Source organism: Mytilus edulis, chromosome 9, assembly GCF_963676685.1.
Source record: "Mytilus edulis chromosome 9, xbMytEdul2.2, whole genome shotgun sequence".
Classification (NCBI taxonomy): Eukaryota; Metazoa; Mollusca; class Bivalvia; order Mytilida; family Mytilidae; genus Mytilus; species Mytilus edulis.
Window position 1 is genome coordinate 52,297,908 of NC_092352.1, and position 20,286 is coordinate 52,318,193.

General features: G+C 33.1%; 1 long non-coding RNA gene across 2 annotated transcripts; it reads left to right on the forward strand.

Moving 5' to 3' along the window:
- The first annotated feature begins 9,932 nt into the window (after positions 1 to 9,932).
- On the forward strand, positions 9,933 to 16,115 carry LOC139488571 (uncharacterized). 2 transcript variants are annotated; one of them, XR_011656033.1, is made up of 3 exons: positions 9,933 to 10,606; positions 14,119 to 14,317; positions 15,729 to 16,115. It is a non-coding gene; the product is annotated as an uncharacterized lncRNA (long non-coding RNA). The 2 variants fall into 2 exon arrangements; XR_011656032.1 differs by lacking the exon at positions 9,933 to 10,606 and having other exon boundaries at positions 13,823 to 14,317.
- The last annotated feature ends 4,171 nt before the right edge of the window (positions 16,116 to 20,286 follow it).

The window sequence follows — 20,286 nt, forward strand, 5'->3', positions numbered from 1 at the left end:
ACAAAACCAAGAAAACTTATCATTGACCAAAGAACAATAAAATGCGGTCATGGTTTATATATGAATCTGCCATTCAGACATGCACACCTTACAATTGTTTCATATCTACCAAATATAATCTACCTGTAACTTTAAACATATATGATAAACTGACAAAACAATGCAGTGTTTCATTGACCAATGAACCATGCATGAAAATGAGGTCAAGTTCATATAAAATATGACAGACAGCTAAGTGCATCTTACAATTATTTCATTCACTAAATAAAGGGGCCTTATTGCTTACAGTATCCGGAAAATTGACCAAACCACAAAAACTAAATATTTTCAAAGTTCCTTATACCCTGCCAATTTGTTATGGTTGTGCCTGTTCCAAGTCAGGATCCGATAATTCAGTGATTGTCGTTTGTTTATGTGTAACATATCTGTTTTTCAATTTTTTTGTACATAAATTAGGTTGTTAGTTTTTCAACTTTCAACTTGGCTATCATGTGTAAAATCATACAAGTGTTGGGAAAACAGGAAGTTGTCGAGTGATGAATCTGAAAATGCATCACACGGTATAGCTGACTTATTTAACCCTGAAACCAAATTTCAGAAATCCTTCTATTGTAGTTCCTAAGGAAATGGGACGAAAAATATTCATCGGACGGACTGACTGACGCAAGGATGGATGGACAGACAGGGGTAAAACAGTATACCCCCCCCCCTTTTTTAAAGTGGGGGCATAATTTTAATACGGGGCTATAAAAACCCATGCAAGATGTCAAAACAAAAAGAAGTAACCTAATTCTTACTTGTTAGGGGCTATTTATTTATTGTCGGTTATACATATAACAATACAACATATTAAAGGTCTGTAGAGGTTTTATCCGACATACATGACATACATATATATGACAAGCACAATACATTTGTACATGAAACATAAAGCTCATCACTGAGATAGTAGTCTCAGATAGAGGGAGGCAGGGTCAACCAAACTCCCCTATTCAATCTGAATGCAGGACAGAAAGTCACAGTCAAAAAGTCACACACTGTCACAGAACAAAAAGTCACAATTTAGTTTTGAGATTATTTTTCTTTGAACAAGAAAACACTCTTTTTGTATTTTTCTTGAAGTTTTATACATGAACATGATGTAGCAACTTTAAATTAAAATTTATTAAAAACAAATAAATCAGTGTATTAGGTTTGCGCACATTACCATTACATTTGCGCACAAAAATCATTACGTTTGTGTGCAGCTTTTGATTACATTTGCACGCATTTTTTAACATGTAAATATAAAAAAAAAGATATAGTATGATTGCCTTTTACAGCTGACTATGCGGTATGGGCTTTACCTCTGGCTTTGCTCATTGTTGAAGGCTGTTTGGTGACCTATGGTTGTTAATGTCTGTGTCATTTTGGTCTCTTGTGGACAGTTGTCTCATTGGCAATCATACCATACCTTCTTTATATTGGCTTATGGTTGAAGGCCGTAAAGACCTCTAGTTGTTAATGTCTGTGTCATTTTGGTCTCTTGTGGACAGTTGTCTCATTGGCAATCATACCACATCTTCTTTTTTATATTATGAACAATTTCCTAAAATTAAAAATGAATATATGTAATAAAAAGAAGATATTTCAAAATCTTTTTTCATTTATATTCAATCAATTGTCAACAAATTGTTTGTGACTTTTTGTCCTATTAACTTTGTTACTTTATGCCTGAGTTTGACATGTGTTTGACTTTTTGTCCTGTGACTTTTTGTCGGAATGTCCTGTGACTTTCTGTTTTTGCAGAGGTCCAGGGAGTGTTAAAAAATCACATGTGCAAGTTGAGAGTCAACACTTACACAGGGACTACACAATACTTTTTCAGAATGTCAGCAAAAAAGAATCACTGGTGACAGGGGAGTGTAACCGATGAATTGATCCTGAATCAGATAAGATTTTCCCGGTACGTCTAAACACCGCTCAGGAGGACCTCCTGGGTGCACACATGCAGGGCATACAAAGTGCACTCATGGCAGACCCTATATAGTCGCCGTCGTATCTGCACACATGATGGATGTATATATTCGTTATAGATCGTCATACACTTCTCATTTTAGAGTTAAATTTGCAAGCAACCTCTTAAGATTCTAAAATAATAATGCTACTAAAAATATATTATTTCCCCCAATTTTCGCAATTTTTTCGCCATATAAAATATTAAGGCGACTGTGCGTTTAGTGAATATAAACGATGACGAGGCCTCACGAATAAATATAAATATGAAATATACTGGAACATCGATTAGCATAGATCGAGCAGCAGAGTAAACTTCCACATAAATCTCGTAGTTATTTACGCCGGATAATATAGACTGTGCTCCTGAATAAAGTTGTCAAATACATTAATTTGTGTTTTTTACTTCTACAAGAAATTTGATTCAAATGCTAATTACGCACCATTTGCTGAGCAGAGAATCATTCTAAGCCAGGAACCGTCTATACTAACTGATAACAGTAAGAATAGAAAGTCTCTGTAAAAAGGCAGTCAACACTAACAGAACTGTATTAACTTAATGATACATGTACATCAAGTTCCAGCACCTCACCAAGCACCCTTGCCTTGCATACTGAGATGGCAAACTGGTGTGTGTCAGTATTTTAATATAAAACTGCGTAGGTTCATATCGTTTGATTCAACGTTTGTTTGGTTATTTTTTAAGGATCGTTGTAAAATTATATCTAAATCTTTGTTAAAATACGATTTTAAATTGTTCAATTCTTTCTATTTCATAATTTTGTCAAAGTCTACTTTTTAAAGTTTTAAATTTTCCAGAAAAAATGAATATTCCAATTTGATTTGAAGAAAATCTTTTTGAACTGTCATGACATGGTGTTGCAAAGCTGATTACAGGTAACTATAACATACAGTAATTTTCCATTACGACAGTGCGTGTATTCTCGGGTGTGTATAACGTATAGTTTTCTAGAGAACATCCTGTCTACGTGTAATACAGATTGATGACATTATACAACATTTCTTTGGTTAAATGTGATAAGGTATCTGTGTCCATTCCCTATTTCAACACCACTAATTTTTCGAAGAAAAAAAATCAAAAAAAAAAATTATATGAAATTAAGAAGAAAAGTAGCAAATATAAACTTCAGTAATTGCGCATTGAGTAAACATAATTCCAATATTGCATGAACAAATCCGTGAGAAAACGTATATATACATGTATGAATAAAGATGTGTTTTAAAAGACCTATTGGCATTATTTCACACTAGGACCTAAGATAACTAGAACTAAGCAATGGTTGATCCAGAAATTTTCATAAGTGGGGACTCATTGACTGCCTTAGAGGGGTCACGTCCAGTCATGCTTCCGTGATTCCCTATATAATCTACCATTTGTTTCCCAAGATTTAGGAGGGGGGCTGGTACACACACATATATATAAATATACCTCTGCGGCGGAGCCAGCCATTTGAAAAGAAGGGGGTCTCAACCCAGGACAAAAGGGGGAGGGGATGGTTCCAACCATATGTCCCCATTCAAATACATTGATCGTTCAAAAAAAGGGGTGGTTCCAACCCCCGAAACCCTCCCCCTGGATCCGCACTGATACCTAGTATGCATATAATTAAGAACAGCTTTGAATATATGCATATAAAATAATGGTACGTTTAAAACCGTTCAGGATCTCCTGGTTGCACACAGGACATTAAGTAACTTAGGACATGTATATATAATAGTAAGAGTTCAGGGTATACATTCGATAACTAACATATTTTATAATTTTGTAATTTTTGTTTTGATAAAATCAGAGACATATAATACATGTATTGAGACATATATAATACAATATGAAAAAATCAAACCATCTTTAAAGAAGTTATTTCAGTTTGAATCGACTGTCTTTTGCATTAGAATTCCAAAACGTTAATGTTATTTACAAATGCCAAATGCTGCAAGAAAGAAACATTTATATTCGGTGATTTTTACACTAAACGTTTTCGTAATTTGTTTTAAAAATATTAAAAAGTACATGTACATCGTTTTTTCAAGATTTGTATAGTAACTGGTTTAATTAAGTCCCCTTGATGAAATTTAAATTGCGAGACGCTAATTAATAAACTATGATCTATCTATCGGCATGCGTCGTTATTTGGGATACGTCACGGATGACCGATGGTCATATTCAATACGATATACCAATCATCATTTGAATTTGGGCAATTGATCTTTAATAATTAGGACTAATTGGTGATGGCAGAGAATAAGTCGCTGGTGATGGTTAAAAACATATAGAAGTAAACTTTGCAAAAAAAAAAGGTTTCCTCGGAAAAAATTATGAATATGCTAAATATTTTTTTTTTCCGAAATAATAATTAAAGACGTTTAGAAATAACAAATTTTCACAGTTGGGAAATTTTCAATTCAAGTTATTTCATTTTGAAAACGTTGAAAAATATAGATCTTATTATATGTTAAATGTGGGCCGCTTGGAGATCAACTTGTGAAACCCTGCATAATTAGGGTTTGTCTACTTTCGTCTTTTTATATTACCAAACATTCTATAATCAAGGATTTGTACAAGGCCTTGTTATAATGAATATTATCGCCAATATCACCATAATTAAATAAAGAACAGATACAATATTCGCCTAAAGAGTTTGCCATCTAACAATTCAAAATGAAATGTTGAGTCGAAACTGAGGTACCAAATCTATAAAAAGAATCACTATTTTAGTCGAAATTAAACTGTATATAATATTCTTTTTTTCAAAACTCCTGAAATAATTTAACATTAACGATAGAGAGCTTACATATGCAAATCTGTTTAAAAGTATGTGAGCGTAAATAAAATTTGTTTATTACCCCCCCCTTTTTTCCTTCTATAAAATTTAATTGTAAACGATTTTCGTTCTTAATTTGTGTTTGCTCATTAACTGGGGTTCATGCTGTCAAAAAAAAATGTCTCCTTGTGTAAAAGTTATTGATAAGAAAAAATTGAAGCTTCCAGAAGAATAACGGTACGTCTAAACACCGCTTGAAGGACCTCCTGATTGCACTCATGACATACGAAGTGCACTCAGGACCCTTTATAGTCATCGCACACAGGATGGATGCATATATTCTTTATACGCTTCTTATTTTAGAGTTAAATTTGGTAGAATTTGTAATTCTTAGAAAATAATAAGGGCACGTGTCACTGATTACACAACTATTGCCAAAACCTGCAGAGACATTTTAGATAGGAGACGTAGTTTTTTATATACATGTAGATAGTTTTGTATTTGCTTGTTTTTATATATATATATATATATATATATTTTTTTTTTTAAATGTTTTCAGCGGTGTGAAATTTGTTTCTAATGTGTAAATAATCGTCTCTCATAATTCTATATGAATGGCTTTCACATATGTGTAATTTGTTTTAATCAATGTGTTATGTATTGCTTTGTAAAAGGTGAGACGTTAATAAAATATTGTATTGTATTGTATTGTACTGAGCCATGAATTATTAAATATTACTTCCATGATCCAATCAACGAAATTAATTGGATTATCTTTATTGTTGTTTTATACATTGTGTTGTTAGTACAGTGTGACCATGCGGGAAGTAATATTGTGACGTCTAGAATGAATATCACGATGTTTTAAGATTTTCGTCTTTTATTAAAATTTCGTTCCATAAATTTTTAAGTTTTATTCTTAATTTTATTATCATGTCCTGGACCAGTAATTAATTCTTTGCACGAGTTTGAAAAGGGAAATAATTATAAATGTTCATACTTTAAAAGAATTTATATTAATTAAAGTTTTGTATATGGAATCCGTTCTAAACGCTAAAAGCCTTACTTTTCAAACAATCAAACTCATATACATGTAGTTAGATGTTATTTCTCATTTTTATCGAACTTGTCCAGGAATTTTATTTTTGAGTTATACGAATATTTTAAGAAATCCGTTTTTATTAAGTTTTTTTTCTCTAATTAAAGTCGTTTTGTCCAGTTTCACAAGCCTGAAACGAATTTCAATGCGAAAATAAATTCTGAAAATGAACTTGTCTCCGTTTTCGTCTCCGTTTTTTGAAAATTATGATATTTTGGGTATAATTATTTCTAAAAAATATGTAAGTTAGATTGTAGTAGCGAGAAATTTTAAAAAAGAAGATGTGGTATGATTGCTAATGAGACAACTATCCACAAAAGACCAAAATGACACAAACATTAACAAAGAAAGATTATTTCGAAGACAGTTTATTGACACGAAATCCGTTCAAACCACGACTAAGTCTTCGTGCACAGATTTCCGTTAAGGTTAAACTGAATATTGTACATAATTGTCTTCTCTTGTATAATGGTTTGTTGAGAATAAAGATATACAAATGTAATAAAATTTGATATTCAGTCAACATTGTGTTTGTTTAAAAACTTGATTTAGAGAGAGAGATAGAGAAAAGAATCACACTGAAAAACAAAAATCGAACTTGTTACAGAAAAAAAAACGCAACTATAAAATAATTTTCTTTATTCGTGAACTGCAAAACACAACAAATTAATTTACCCGTCATCATGAAAAATAAACTGAAAAAGAACATCGAATGAGATATATGTTTTATTTTTTCTATATGCAAATTCATGTTAAAGGTAAAACTGAACTAAACAATACAATTCCTAAAAAACAATAAAGATAATCCAATCAATTTTGTTGATTGGATAATTCATGGCTCAGTAGTTGTGTAATCAGTGACACGTGCCCTCATTATTTTATAAGAATTAACATATCTATCTAAGTTCGATTCAGGCGCGGATCCAGAGGGGGGAGGGGGGGGTTCCATGGGGGTTGGAACCCCCCCTTTTTTTGGCCGATCAATGCATTTGAATGGGGACATGTAGTTGACCCCCCCCCCTTTTTAAAATGGCTGGATCCGCCCCTGCGATTTCAACTTCTACCAAAATTTAACTCTAAAATAAGAAGCGTATAACGAATATAAACATGTGTGCAGATATGATTACGGTAATGGGTCCTGAGTGCACTTTGTATGTCCTGAGCGGTTGTTTAGACGTACCCGAAGAATAAATCATTTCCTGAACCTAAAATACATTTATCTGTAATTAAAGAAAATTCGCCTAAAACATTCTCTCATATATTTAAACAATTAATTGTAAAATAATTAATTCAACGTCGGACTTTCTGTCTGTTTACTAATACTTTTCTTGTTCAGTTTTTGTTTATACCCATAATAGATGAACGGAAATAAGTACTTTTTTAGGAAAATTTACAATTAGATGAACGGAATTAAGTACTTTTTAGGAAAATTTACAACTCAAATTTTCAAAAACAAAATTCTACACTTTTTACCTGGATGTTTTTCTCTGTCTCGAAGCCGCAACCTTTGACCCCGTATCAAACGTAGCGACCAACACCTCACATGACGTATTCTCGATGTTGAGGTATTGACAATATACAATCACATTTATCAATCACATTTATCAAAATACAGCAAGTAAGTAATTTGGTGTTGAATGCCAGTAGATCAGAATTTGTTAATTGAACTTTACCTGTTTAAGGGGCACTAGCTGCCAAATTCATGTTCTTCATCGATTTTGATAAAATTCACATAACGTGTATATAGTGTTGAATTGTTTATTAAAATGTTGCGCACAATCTTGGCTGATATGCATAAAACCATTATATTTCATGACACTGCATGAAAAAGAAATTGACTTATCGCATAATACCAGAACCAGAGACATATATATTGTATCTAATTCAATTCAATTCAATTCAAAATATTTTATTGTTCAAGTATCAAATGTACATTTAAACAAAGGGATTGGACAAAAGGCAGTGCCTATACAAATCCTTTCCCATACAAGATGGATTGAATAACATGCATGATAGTATATAATTTTCTGATAAGTTAATAGATCATACGTTGTTGCAGTGAGTCAGGGGAGGCAATTCCCCCACTTCTTGAAGTATTTTGTTGTGTATATGTATATAAATAACTATGTTAACAAAGTCAAAGCAAGACCTACTGAAGGTGGTGTCGAATTTTATACCACATTAATAAGTGTTGGTAAGGAATCAAGTAGATCGTTAAGTGATTTTTTACTCAAATTCACAAACTCACTGCAACAAAGTTGTTCTATTTATATGAATAACAAGAATTGATTGGCCCTTTTTTGCAATACATAAGTAATTTAGTGTATCATCTTATTACATGACTATTAATTTCTTGATTTTTGAAAATATAATTACTAATACAAAAAATAAAATAAAATATATATAAATTTATTTGCAAAAAGATGCTAAACACAATTGGTTGTTTTTTGTGTTAAAAGTTAGGTTTGTCTTTAATTAAGACTAAAGAGTGGTACACTGTGGTTATAAGCTGATTTCTAAACAGTATAGTATCACATGAAATATTATAAAAATCTTCCAGTTTCATGAATATATTGTTGTACATATGTAAATATCTCTGTGTTTTCATCAATATTCAAGTCTGAGCAACTCTGTAGTAGGACATCAAGATTGACATTATTAAAGTTACTTATTTTTCTAAAGAGCTCATATCTCTGATAAATGTAAGATGGACAAACATAAAAGAAATGAAAATTATCTTCTACTGGATCTCCACAGGCACATATAGAGCTGTCTGACAAATGATCACAGAAAAGGTGTTGTTTTAGATCACTAGCCTCATTTCTTAATTGGCAGTGGATTATATTAACTTTACGTGAACCAGTGGAAAAGAAAACAGGACAAGGACTTATGTCCTCATTCAGTTTTCTTTTAAATCCTGTAAAGCTTAAAATATTTTTAACTTCTCCATCAAGTGAATTCCACTTTTCAAGAGTATGTGGAATAAAACTGTTCTTATAGGCTGTGGTTCGACACTGAGGAGTTTTAAATTCCCTTTTTTTCCTCAGTCCATACTGGTCATTAGTGTTTGTATACGACAAGATATCAGCAGCAATATAACTAGGAATATCTCCAGAAATAGTTTTATGAAGAAACAATAATTTGTTTTTCTGACGTCTATTCTGGAGGGAATCCCAACCTAATTCCTTATATAATTTCCATCTAGGCGTTCCCTTTCGAAGCCCAGTTACAATTCTGGCAGCAGCTTGTTGTACAGACTCAATTAGATCGGATTCTTCTTGTGTGCAGTTATCCCAAATTATGTTCCCATATTCTAATATAGGCCTTAAAATGCAATATAAAGTCTTTCCAGAGACTGTATATCAATCTTATGTTTTAAATATCTCATAATATTAAGACGTTTACAAGCTTTTGAATAAATATCCTGTATGTGACTAGACCATTTGGCATTAGATGATAAGGTTATACCAAGATGTTTATGTTCTGAGACATTTTCTAGAGGTGCATCATTCATGCATAATGATGTGACATCAATATTACTTTTTCTCGTAAAGTACATAGATTTGGTTTTGTCTGCATTGAAGGTTACACCCCGTTCTCCTGCCCATTGATCTAATGATTCTAGATCTTGCCCCAGGGATTCAGCTGCTGATCTCTCATCATGTACAACACAATATAGACAAGTATCATCTGCAAACAGTTTTATTTTGTTTGTAACCACATCTACTATGTCATTCACAAACAATAAAAACAGAAAAGGGCCCAAGATGGACCCTTGAGGGACTCCTGCCTTGACAGTATTCCAGTTAGAAAAAAAACCATTTACTCCAACCCTTTGTTGTCTATCAGAAAGATAACTTTTGAACCAGTTAAGCAAATTACCCTTTATTCCATATTTTCTTAACTTATATAGAAGTCCCATGTGCCATACACGATCAAATGCCTTTGACACATCGCAAAAAATAAATCTGACATCTTTCCCTTTGTCAAGATTTTTTACAATCTCATCATATAATAAAAGTAACTGATTTATTTATTGTATCTAATATCTCTGCCAGAACTAAAAAATAAACTACAGTAAGTCCACATACACATAAGAGGGTATGGATGTGAATTAACAGAATAGAGAACAAAGGACAAAGAAAAAAAGGAATAAAGAATAGTGAAAGAAAGAGAATAATGGAAAAAAGTGTAAGTTATTAAAAATATAACTAAAACAAGAATGTGTCCCCAGTACACGGATGCCCCACTCGCACTATCATTTTCTATGTTCAGTGGACCGTGAAATTGGGATAAGAACTCTAATTTGACATTAAAATTAGAAAGATCATACCATAAGGAACATATATACTAAGTTTCAGGTTGATTGGACTTCAACTTCATCAAAAACTACCTCGACCAAAAACTTTAACCTGAAACAGGACGAACGAACGGACGAACGAACGGAGGCACAGACCAGAAAACATAATGCCCCTCTACTATCGTAGGTGGGGCATAAAAAGAAGACAGAAAAAAAGACACCCCTCCGAGACGAGCCTTACATGCACTGTTATTACCCAAGGTTAATTTTACGGCGGCTCATTTTATTTTGGCTTAGAAATAAACATAATTGACAAGTTTCCTTCCCCTGCATTCTCGATCCCACATGTAAATAGCACGGTGATTTCAAAAGACATTGATACATCATTACAACACTTGCCGTCAGTATTTGAATATATTGATTAAGAAGGTATAGAAGATTAATGCACGCACACTATTATCCACCACTGGCCTAAATAGTTAGTCCGTAAACAACGAGGGTCATACAAACCCAGCACTTTGAACACAGCCACCGGCATGGTGTGAATCTGAAAGCTTCCCACTACATCTACATCTACATCTATACTATTGATCTGCAGTGGAAATCCATAACGCAGATACTGCTGTGCAAACGTCAACCTGCGTGCTCAGTATTTACAAGTGCAATTAAAATTGGATAAAAACAGGTGGTTTCAGTTTACAGCTGCAGTCTCCGAAGTTGCTCCTTGAAGCATTCCAGAGATGTGGCTTGGAAGGCTTCAGGAGGCAGACTGTTCCAGTCGGTGATGGTGCGTGGTATGTAGCTGTATTTGTAGGCATCTGTGGAAGTACTGATCTGAGTGAATTTTTCTGGATGGTATTGTCTTGTTGAGGTAGATGGTCTTCTCACGTAAGATGGTATATTGACTGCCGCCTTTCCGTGTGTTGCTTTGTAGAACATGCATAGTCTACTGGATTTCCGTCTAGTTTCTAATGTTTGCCATTCTAGGGTTTTCATGATGTTGGTGACTGTCCCTGGTTCTCGACTGTATGTTGATGTCGCAAATCTGGCAGCTCTTCTTTGGACCATTTCGAGGGAGTCTATGTGATGTTTTCGATACGGATCCCATACTGCAGAGGCGTACTCGAGATGTGGGCGCACTAGCGATGAATAGGCCTGCGCTTTGATGTCATGTGGACACTTCGAGATATTACGTCTTAGGAAACCTAGTACTCGATTTGATTTTGTGATTACTTTCTTGATGTGTGGATCCCAACTGAGGTCTTCTGACAACTCGACTCCGAGGTATGGATATTGGTGTACTGTGGTTAGTTGTTGTCCCATCATTTCATACTCTCTTATTGTTGGATTTTTCTTTCTTGTTACCCTCAGTGTGTAGCATTTAGCTGGGTGGAATGTCATTTGCCACTTCTCTGCCCATTTAGTCAGTTCTGTTAGATCTTTTTGTAGTTGTAAGCTGTCCTCACTACCCTTGATGGATCGATATAGTAGCGAGTCGTCAGCAAATAGGCGTAGGGTTGATTTTGATGATATTGTTTCTCCCATATCGTTGATGTATATCAAGAAACAAAGTGGTCCTAATACTGTACCTTGTGGAACTCCTGATCGTACTGGTTTGTTCTCACTGGTTTCTCCATCTAGACATACTCTCTGGTGTCGGTGAGTGAGCCATGCAGAAATCCATAGTAGAGTGTTGTATGTTATCCCATAGTATGCCATTTTCTTTAGAAGTCTTTGGTGGGGAACTGTATCGAACGCTTTCGAAAAATCAAGGATAAGCATGTCTATTTGTCCTCGAATGTCTAGTTCTCTTGCCACTGTTTCTATGGTGTTGATGAGTTGTGTTTCGCATGATCGGTTACGTCTAAATCCGTGTTGAAAGTCGGATAGGACGAGATGTTCTTCAAGATGTTCCATGATGTGCTTGTAGATAATGTGTTCCATGACTTTACAACATATGGTGGTTAACGATACGGGGCGGTAGTTTACTGCTTGACTTCTGTCCCCCTTTTTGTAGATGGCTGTGATGTTTGCTTGTCGCCAATCTTCAGGAACTTCTCCTTTTTCATATGACTGTTCAACCCATAGAAAACTTTTGCCTTTCATTTATCAAAAATGAAATATGATGATATTAATGGTATATAAGAATTATTGGGGAATTCAAACCATTCCTATTGTAAGTGATAAAACTAAATTTATATCAGGGTGATTGAAATGAGGAAAAAAAAGGGGGAATCAGGAGTTCAGGGCCCCCTGTTTGGGAAAAGAATTGGTTGATTATATATGGAATCACTGAGTCATGGCAGGAGCAGGCCCCTCTTAGGCAGTCGGTGGGCCCCACTTATGAAAAATTCTGGATCCACCACTGTGGTCATGGTGGTCTTCAGTTGTATTATCTTTTAAAAAAAAAATTACACCTGTATAGTGTATATTCTTTAGTGTAAATCAAGGGAAAACACTGTGAACTATCTGTGCATTGGGGCTTATTAAAAGGTATTTCGGGGGGAAGAAAGAAGGGAGGGTGAGTCCATGGGAGGTAATCCCCACCCCTTTCAATTTGAGAATATGCTATTATCTTGTAAACGGTCCAGATCCCCATCCCTAAACCATATATATTCTTGAATGGGACGATAAAACAAATCAAATGAAATTAAAAGGAGGTCTTTGGGGGTTACCCCACTCTGTTCAATTTGAGAATGTGCTATTATCTTGTGAACGATCCAGATCCCCACCCCTAAACCATATATATTCTTGTCGGGGACAATAAAATTAATAATGAAATAAAATAAAAGTGAAGTCCCACCCCCTCTAGTTTGAAAACTTGTAAATGGTCAAGATCCCCACCCCTAAACCATATTTATATATTCTTGTATAGAACAATAAAACAAATCAAAGGAAATATAGGGAGAGTCCATGGGGTTCACCCCCACCCCCACATGTTTGAGAAACTTTTAAATGGTTGAGATCCCCTGTCATCCAGTGGTTAGGTGAAAAAATTTCAGGATCCCTGATCCCCACCGTCAAACCATATATATTCTTGTATGAGACAATAAAACAAATCAAATGAATATAGGATCATCCCCTTTGTCTTGGGTTGGGAACCCCCCTTTTTAAAATGGCTGGATCCGCCCCGGCATACCATCTAGCTAGCTATAAAGGCTTTAAAAATATGAAATCAAACAAGGAAATTAACAGTGTAGGCAACTGTTTTGAATTTAAAAAAAAGTCTTTTACATATATATAACAATGTTAAATTTTTTGTGCATTTATTTTTGCTTATCTTATTTTCAATAATAGACAAAATTGCATGATTGAATATTGTAATTTAAGAAAAATCAGCATACATGATATAAAATGGGAAGTGGAAACTGGGAATTTGACAAAGAGACAACAACCCAATCAAAGAGCAGACAACGGCCGAAGGTCACCTATGGGTCTTCAATGCAGTGAGAAAAATTCGGCACTGGTCTTCAGCTCATAAATATGTATCAGAAATGAAAACGAGATACAGCTTTCAGTTGTATTAATAAAAACCTCACAATAAGTTCTGAATATCAGAATATACAGTATTGCAAGATTCTCTCAAAATGTACACATAGAGCTGAAAAACTGTCAGTGACTGTCATGACTGTAAAATTAATCATGCTTACATTAAAGTCCATGGAGTCCATCTTAATATGCATACTCTCGTACAAAGGAATATAAGTATGCAATAGACATCAAGTTTTCAAAAATAAGAGTATCTTTGCCATTAATTTACGACAAGATCTTAATCAAGTAATAATTTCGGTTTGTTTAAATATTTCGGAGGTTAGTATGACCTCCTCTTTGGTGATGATGTTTTCGTTTTAAAGTTGGGAAAATTGTTTGTACATGTACCAACAAAAATAAAAACACAAATTCAATCTAGAATTATGTTTTTATCATTTTTTTATGTTTAGGTTGTCAGCAAGATGAAAAGGACAAGTATGCAGTTCAAAATTCAAAATGTGGATAAGTTGAGGTTCTAGGTCTTACCTTTGCAGATTTTCATATTTTGCATGAATGAATTCAAAGGTTATATGATGGACAGCAGAGAAAGAAAAAAACAACTTTTCAATTATCCTGCTCCTGGATAAATGTAAAACATCTTGTTTTTCGGTAAGTTTTATGCTCTGTTTTGATAGTGTTAGTGCATTCATCTTTCCAGTCTTTCCTCTAAATTGTAAGTTTTTGGTGAGTGTTCACCATGAATTTCAGTAAGTAACTTGTGGATTTATATGTATATACTCAAAATTTAGTACTAATCAATGCTAATATTAATGGGATTTTAGCATGACATCCTGCCAAATGCTTGTTAATCATGTTTATGTTCCAGAACAAACAAGTATTTGGACTGTACGCATACAGTCTGCCCAATTTTAAGAAGTTTGTCAAGTTTATTACAAACAAATGTACAGTACAGATCAACATAACTGAAATCTTTAATAGATTAATACAAAAAGTTTAATTGCAGTTAAAATAAAAACACAGGTTTGGTTGAGCTGGTACCAGACAGTACAAGTATACTTAAATGGTCTGACTGTACACATATGGTGGGACTGTAAGTTCTGGACCATAAAAGTAAGATCCGAATACTGATATGGTCTGGAACATGTATACATGTCTTAAAATTAATATCAAACACATTGGTGTTTTTGAACTTGGTAATAAGTTATGTGATAGAACTATAATGTTTTGGGATATCAAAATCAAAAATATCCCATTTTTACTTTTAATAAAGAAGAAGATTATTGATGTATGTTTAAATGTATATTAAAATGAGACAGCAAGCCAACAACACAAAAAAAAGGATAAAACATACATATTTTGTTTGTATCAATGTTATAATTTCCAATATGTTCAAGGTATTTTTTCATTGAAAAAAACACAAATTGAAATCTGTCTGAACTTCAAAAGCTTAAAGAAATATTGTTTCTGTTGTCTGCATTTTGTATAATATATTGCAAATTCTTGTGAATAATGGAATGTTATTATAGTTGTCTAAAGTTTTAACTTTTAACATTGATCTTTATACTGTAAAATTCATAAATTATTACGTGCATTTATTATTGCGATTCTGTCATTTTAGACTTAAATGCGATTTTAAATTTTACGATTTTGAAAAATCCTGTTTAATCCATATAAAATATTTCATAATACGAGTTTAAATTATTGCGTTTACAACTCCGTTGCATTTTTCGCAATAAAAAAAAACTTGCATTAATTCCGAATTTACAGTATATATATATATTATGTATATAACTTGGGAAAATACCCAAATTTTATAAAGAAGAATAAATTAATTGATTGTTTTATGGTATTAGAATAGGAAGATGTGGTATATTGCTAATTTGACAACCCTCCATCAGAGACCAAAGGATGTAGGCCGTTAGCAACTGATGACACTGGACAACCTTTAACAATCAGTAAAATCCATACCGCTATTTTTATTGAAAATCATATTATTGCTACATGTATGAAAACAATTTTGTATAATCCATTACTTTAGATTTTATTGGTTCTTTTTCAGATGGATTGAAATTCACCACCTAAAATAAATGGAGAAAACATAGAAACAAGACCAGAATAAATTCAAAGAAAAAAGTTGGATCAGTTATTATTTTCATCACTCAGTCAATGATTTGAAGTTCTTTTAAATTCAAAAAAATATTGAACCACAATAATGTCAAAGTTCTGTGCTGAATGTCCAAAAAGTGGACTATACCATCAAACAATGCTGGATGATAAGAAACTATTAATGTTTTGTGTTGAGGGATATTGTGAAAAAAATAGATTTACTTAAATAGCTACTAGTATGTTAAGCCTAACAATAGAGTTTTTATTGATTTCAAATGGCAAATAATTGTGTTTCAAGAAAGTATTCTATAATTCATGAATAAACATATATTGATACTTACATTATCTGCTTTGTTGTTTAAAAGTTTAGTTTTGAACAGTTTTAAAAGAACAATATGCTAAATTAACATTTCACAAGAAAAAAAGATATTCAACTAAAAAGATTCATCTTATAATAATTTACTACCAAATAGAATACATTGTAACATACACATTACTGTTTATTTATATCTATATATTTACAATTAGAATCCCATAGGATTTTAATTTGTCCCATGGGATATTAAAAATCCCATGGGATAATAAAAATCCCATGGGATTTTTTTTGTCCCATGGGACAACAAATATCCCATGGGACTACAATAATCCCATGGGACAAAAAAAAAATCCCATGGGATTTAACCAAAATCCCATGGGATAATGGTAAATCCCATGGGATATTGAAAATCCCATGTTTTTATAATTCAAATTGCAAAATAAATATGAAAGTAACTGTAGAAAACCAATGAAATTATTGAATCCCATGTAATTCTGCACATTTTGGTTATATACATGATATTGTAGCTCTTGTTTGAGGCGGCGGCGGATTTGCAAATGAGTGTTTTGCAAATTAAAAGTGTCCAGTGTTTATAAATCATCTGTGGCGCGCAAGTCTTTTGTTGGTTGTTTTTTTTTTTGTCACTAAATTCAGCAATTTAAAAAACAATGAGTTTTTCTGTGTGGTTATTCATACAGACTATAATTATTTATTTATATTCTTGATGAGAAAATACTGTATATGTATTCGTTATTTTTGTTGTTTATCATGAATCGCCATTTAAGGACTAACATAAAGGATAAAATAAACACAACTTGAAAAATATCAATATCAAAAATCAATTTCTGATATTTTAACTTCATGTATAATTCTATAACTTAGATAGTAATCATGCTGATACCAAATTACAGCCTTTTCAAAGACATATATTGGTATATAAACTGGACCAAGTAACTCTCAAACATAATTAGTGTTCGGATAAGTCATTGTATAAACTGGACCAAGTCAATCACAAACATTTCATAAAAATCATTCGGACATTCATTCATTTTTTTTGCGAGTGACTTGGTCCAGTTTATACACTAATAAATCCCTTCAAAATGCGTTTAATCCTTATTATTCTTTAAAATTGGAGATAATTAATTCAATACATTATGCTACGTTATCAAAGTTACCAGGATTATAATTTAATACGCCAGACGCTCGTTTCGTCTACATTAGACTCGTCAGTGACGCTCAGATCTAAATAGTTATAAAGCCAAACAAGTACGCAGATGAAGAGCATTGAGGACCCAAAATTCCAAAAATGTTGTGCCAAATACGGCTAAGGTAATTTATTCCTGGGATAAGAAAAAATATAACCTTTTTGTTTTAAAAGATAAACACAAGCTGTTAAATTTTTCGTACTTTCTGTTTTATAAAAATGTCATATTTTATGAATTTAAATTTTTACAAATAACTCATATTTATCTAATGTCCATGAGTGTAGAAAAAAACGTCATTTTATGCTGTATATTTATCATGAAATTTGGTACAATTAATCTTCATACGTTATTAAATCAAATGTCATTTTAAAAGGTTCATAAATTCTTTTTTAAGTTAAATCAGTTTGAATAACAAGAGGCTCTTAAGAGCATGTGTCGCTCACCTTGGTCTATGTGCATATTAAACAAAGGACACAGATGGATTTATAATAAAATTGTGTTTTGGTGATGGTGATATGTTTGTAGATCTTTCGTTACTGAACATTCTTGCTTCTTACAAATATCACTATTTATAATGAACTTGGCACATTAGTTACAGAGGAAAATATTTTGTTAAAATTTACAAAAATTTATAAAATTTATGAAAATTATTAAAAATTGACTATAAAGGACAATAACTCCTTAAGGGGTCAACTGACCATTTTGGTCATGTTGACTTATTTGTGGATCTTACTTTGCTGAACATTATTGCTGTTTACAGTTTATCTCTATCTATAATCATATTCAAGATAATAACCAAAAAAACCGCAAAATTTCCTTAAAATTGCCAATTCAGGGGCAGCAACCCAACAACCTGTTGTCTGATTCGTCTGATAGATCTTGACCTGATAAACAATTTTCCCCCATCTCAGATTTACTCTAAATGCTTCGGTTTCAGAGTTAAAAGCTAAAATCTACATTTTCCCCCTATGTTCTATTTTTAGCCATGGCGGCCATCTTGGTTGGTTGGCCAGGTCACCGGACACATATTTTAAACTAGATACCCCAATGATGATTGTGGCCAAGTTTGGTTAAATTTGGTCCAGTAGTTTTAGAGGAGAAGATTTTTGTAAAAGTTAACAGACGACGACGACGACGACGACGACGGAAGACGGACACAAAGTGATGGGAAAAGCTCACTTGAATCAGTCGAACAATGAATCTTTTCTCGATACGTCGCCGTTTGACGTTGCGAAAAAAACATTTTACGTTAGCAACGTCATTACCTCCCCTGTAACTTTATCGTATGCCCTTATAAGTTATGATAAATGCAGAAATAAATGATAGTTTCAATCTTAAATTCTGTACTGATGAAAATAAAACAAAGATTATAAAAATGACCGCAACACAAAACAGCTTGCGCAAAAATAAATACACTATAAAAGCTTTTTTTTAAGTTCTTGGAAAAACTTTTTTTCTCTTCTTTTTCGACTTGAAAAAAAATCAATTTTCGCCCAGAGTTAGGGAATTATTCAAATCTTGAAATTTAATTAATTCTAAAAGGTTTGTACTATGGACGACAAACAGACGAACAGCAAGCAATTCAAACCTTAGTTTTTCTTTCTAAAGACAATTTCGATTTTTCGAATTACTTTATCTAGCAGTACTTAATAATCAACAATACGGACCCCATATCCCTTATTCTTGAAATCGAAAGAAAGTATGCATGTTTAATTAGCTTATTAATCAAAAACATATGGCACAAACTACTACCATAGCAGATGATTTTTTCCAATGTAAAACAAAATGAACGATCTTAAATTCACAAGTATCATATACTCCTCAAATAATCTTAACAAGAAGAAACTTGGTGTATAAATAATTATTCTACAACATTCAATTTAATTTCAGCATCAGTGCATGTTTGTGATATTGTTTGATCGTCTATACTGTTATTCCATTCAGAAATCACAGTTAAAAATTCAGTAGCTCTGACCTACATGTTTGCTTCCATTTCAGACAACTGGAGCCCGTAGAATGATAATGCAGCGGACAGGCATTTTTCATTTATTTACGTCATATTAGTTAATTTTGGCATCATATGAACTTTGACACATGCCATTTACCAAATAAAAAATGGATTTGGAATGTGAAGATATACCATTGGATGGACTAAATTAAGTCCGTCCTAAGCTTTCTCGTGAAATTGAGTCCCTCATATGGTGTATCTACTAACACATACCAACACTTTTAATTTGGTAACTATATCTTATTGTCGGAGTTGTTGACGTCTGGGTCAAATTAATGATGATTTCGCTTTGTAACCGCTGAGTAAAAGTTGAGGTGTAAGACCTTTGGAAATAACTGCAAACCCTGTGTTTGATACGTTTTTTTTTAAAAGAAGATGTGGTATGATTTCTAATAAGACAACTCTCCACAAAAGACCAAATGACACAGAAATTAACAATTATAGGTCACTGTACGGCCTTCAACAATGAGCAATTCCCATACCGCATAGTAAGCTATAAAAGGCCATCAGATGGATACAAATTCATCTAACAAAAAGACAGAGTGGACGTGGACGGTTACTTGTGTATCTCAACAACAAAAAGACACAAAGTACAGATCTGAGAGTACTCACAGTTACTGACAGCCAAAGCCACTAACAACTAATAAAAAAAATACATGTATCTACGACTTAATTATCAATCAGTTCATATCAAACATCCAATGGATTTAGTGTTTTAGACGTCATAAACAGTCAGAGAAAAAAATGATCTTGTGCCATACCAAGATACAGGTATCGAAAGATTGTAGATCCATGAACGTTTATATATGTGTACTGTAGTACGACGCTAGATTAAAACTGACGTGGAAAGGTAACACCCGGCCACCGTAAGCTTCATTTTATCAAGCCCAGGTGGTCGTGTGGTCTAGCGCGTCGGTTACAGTGCAGGTGATTTGGTGTCACGATATCTCATGATCAGTAGCATGGGTTTGAATCCCGGCCT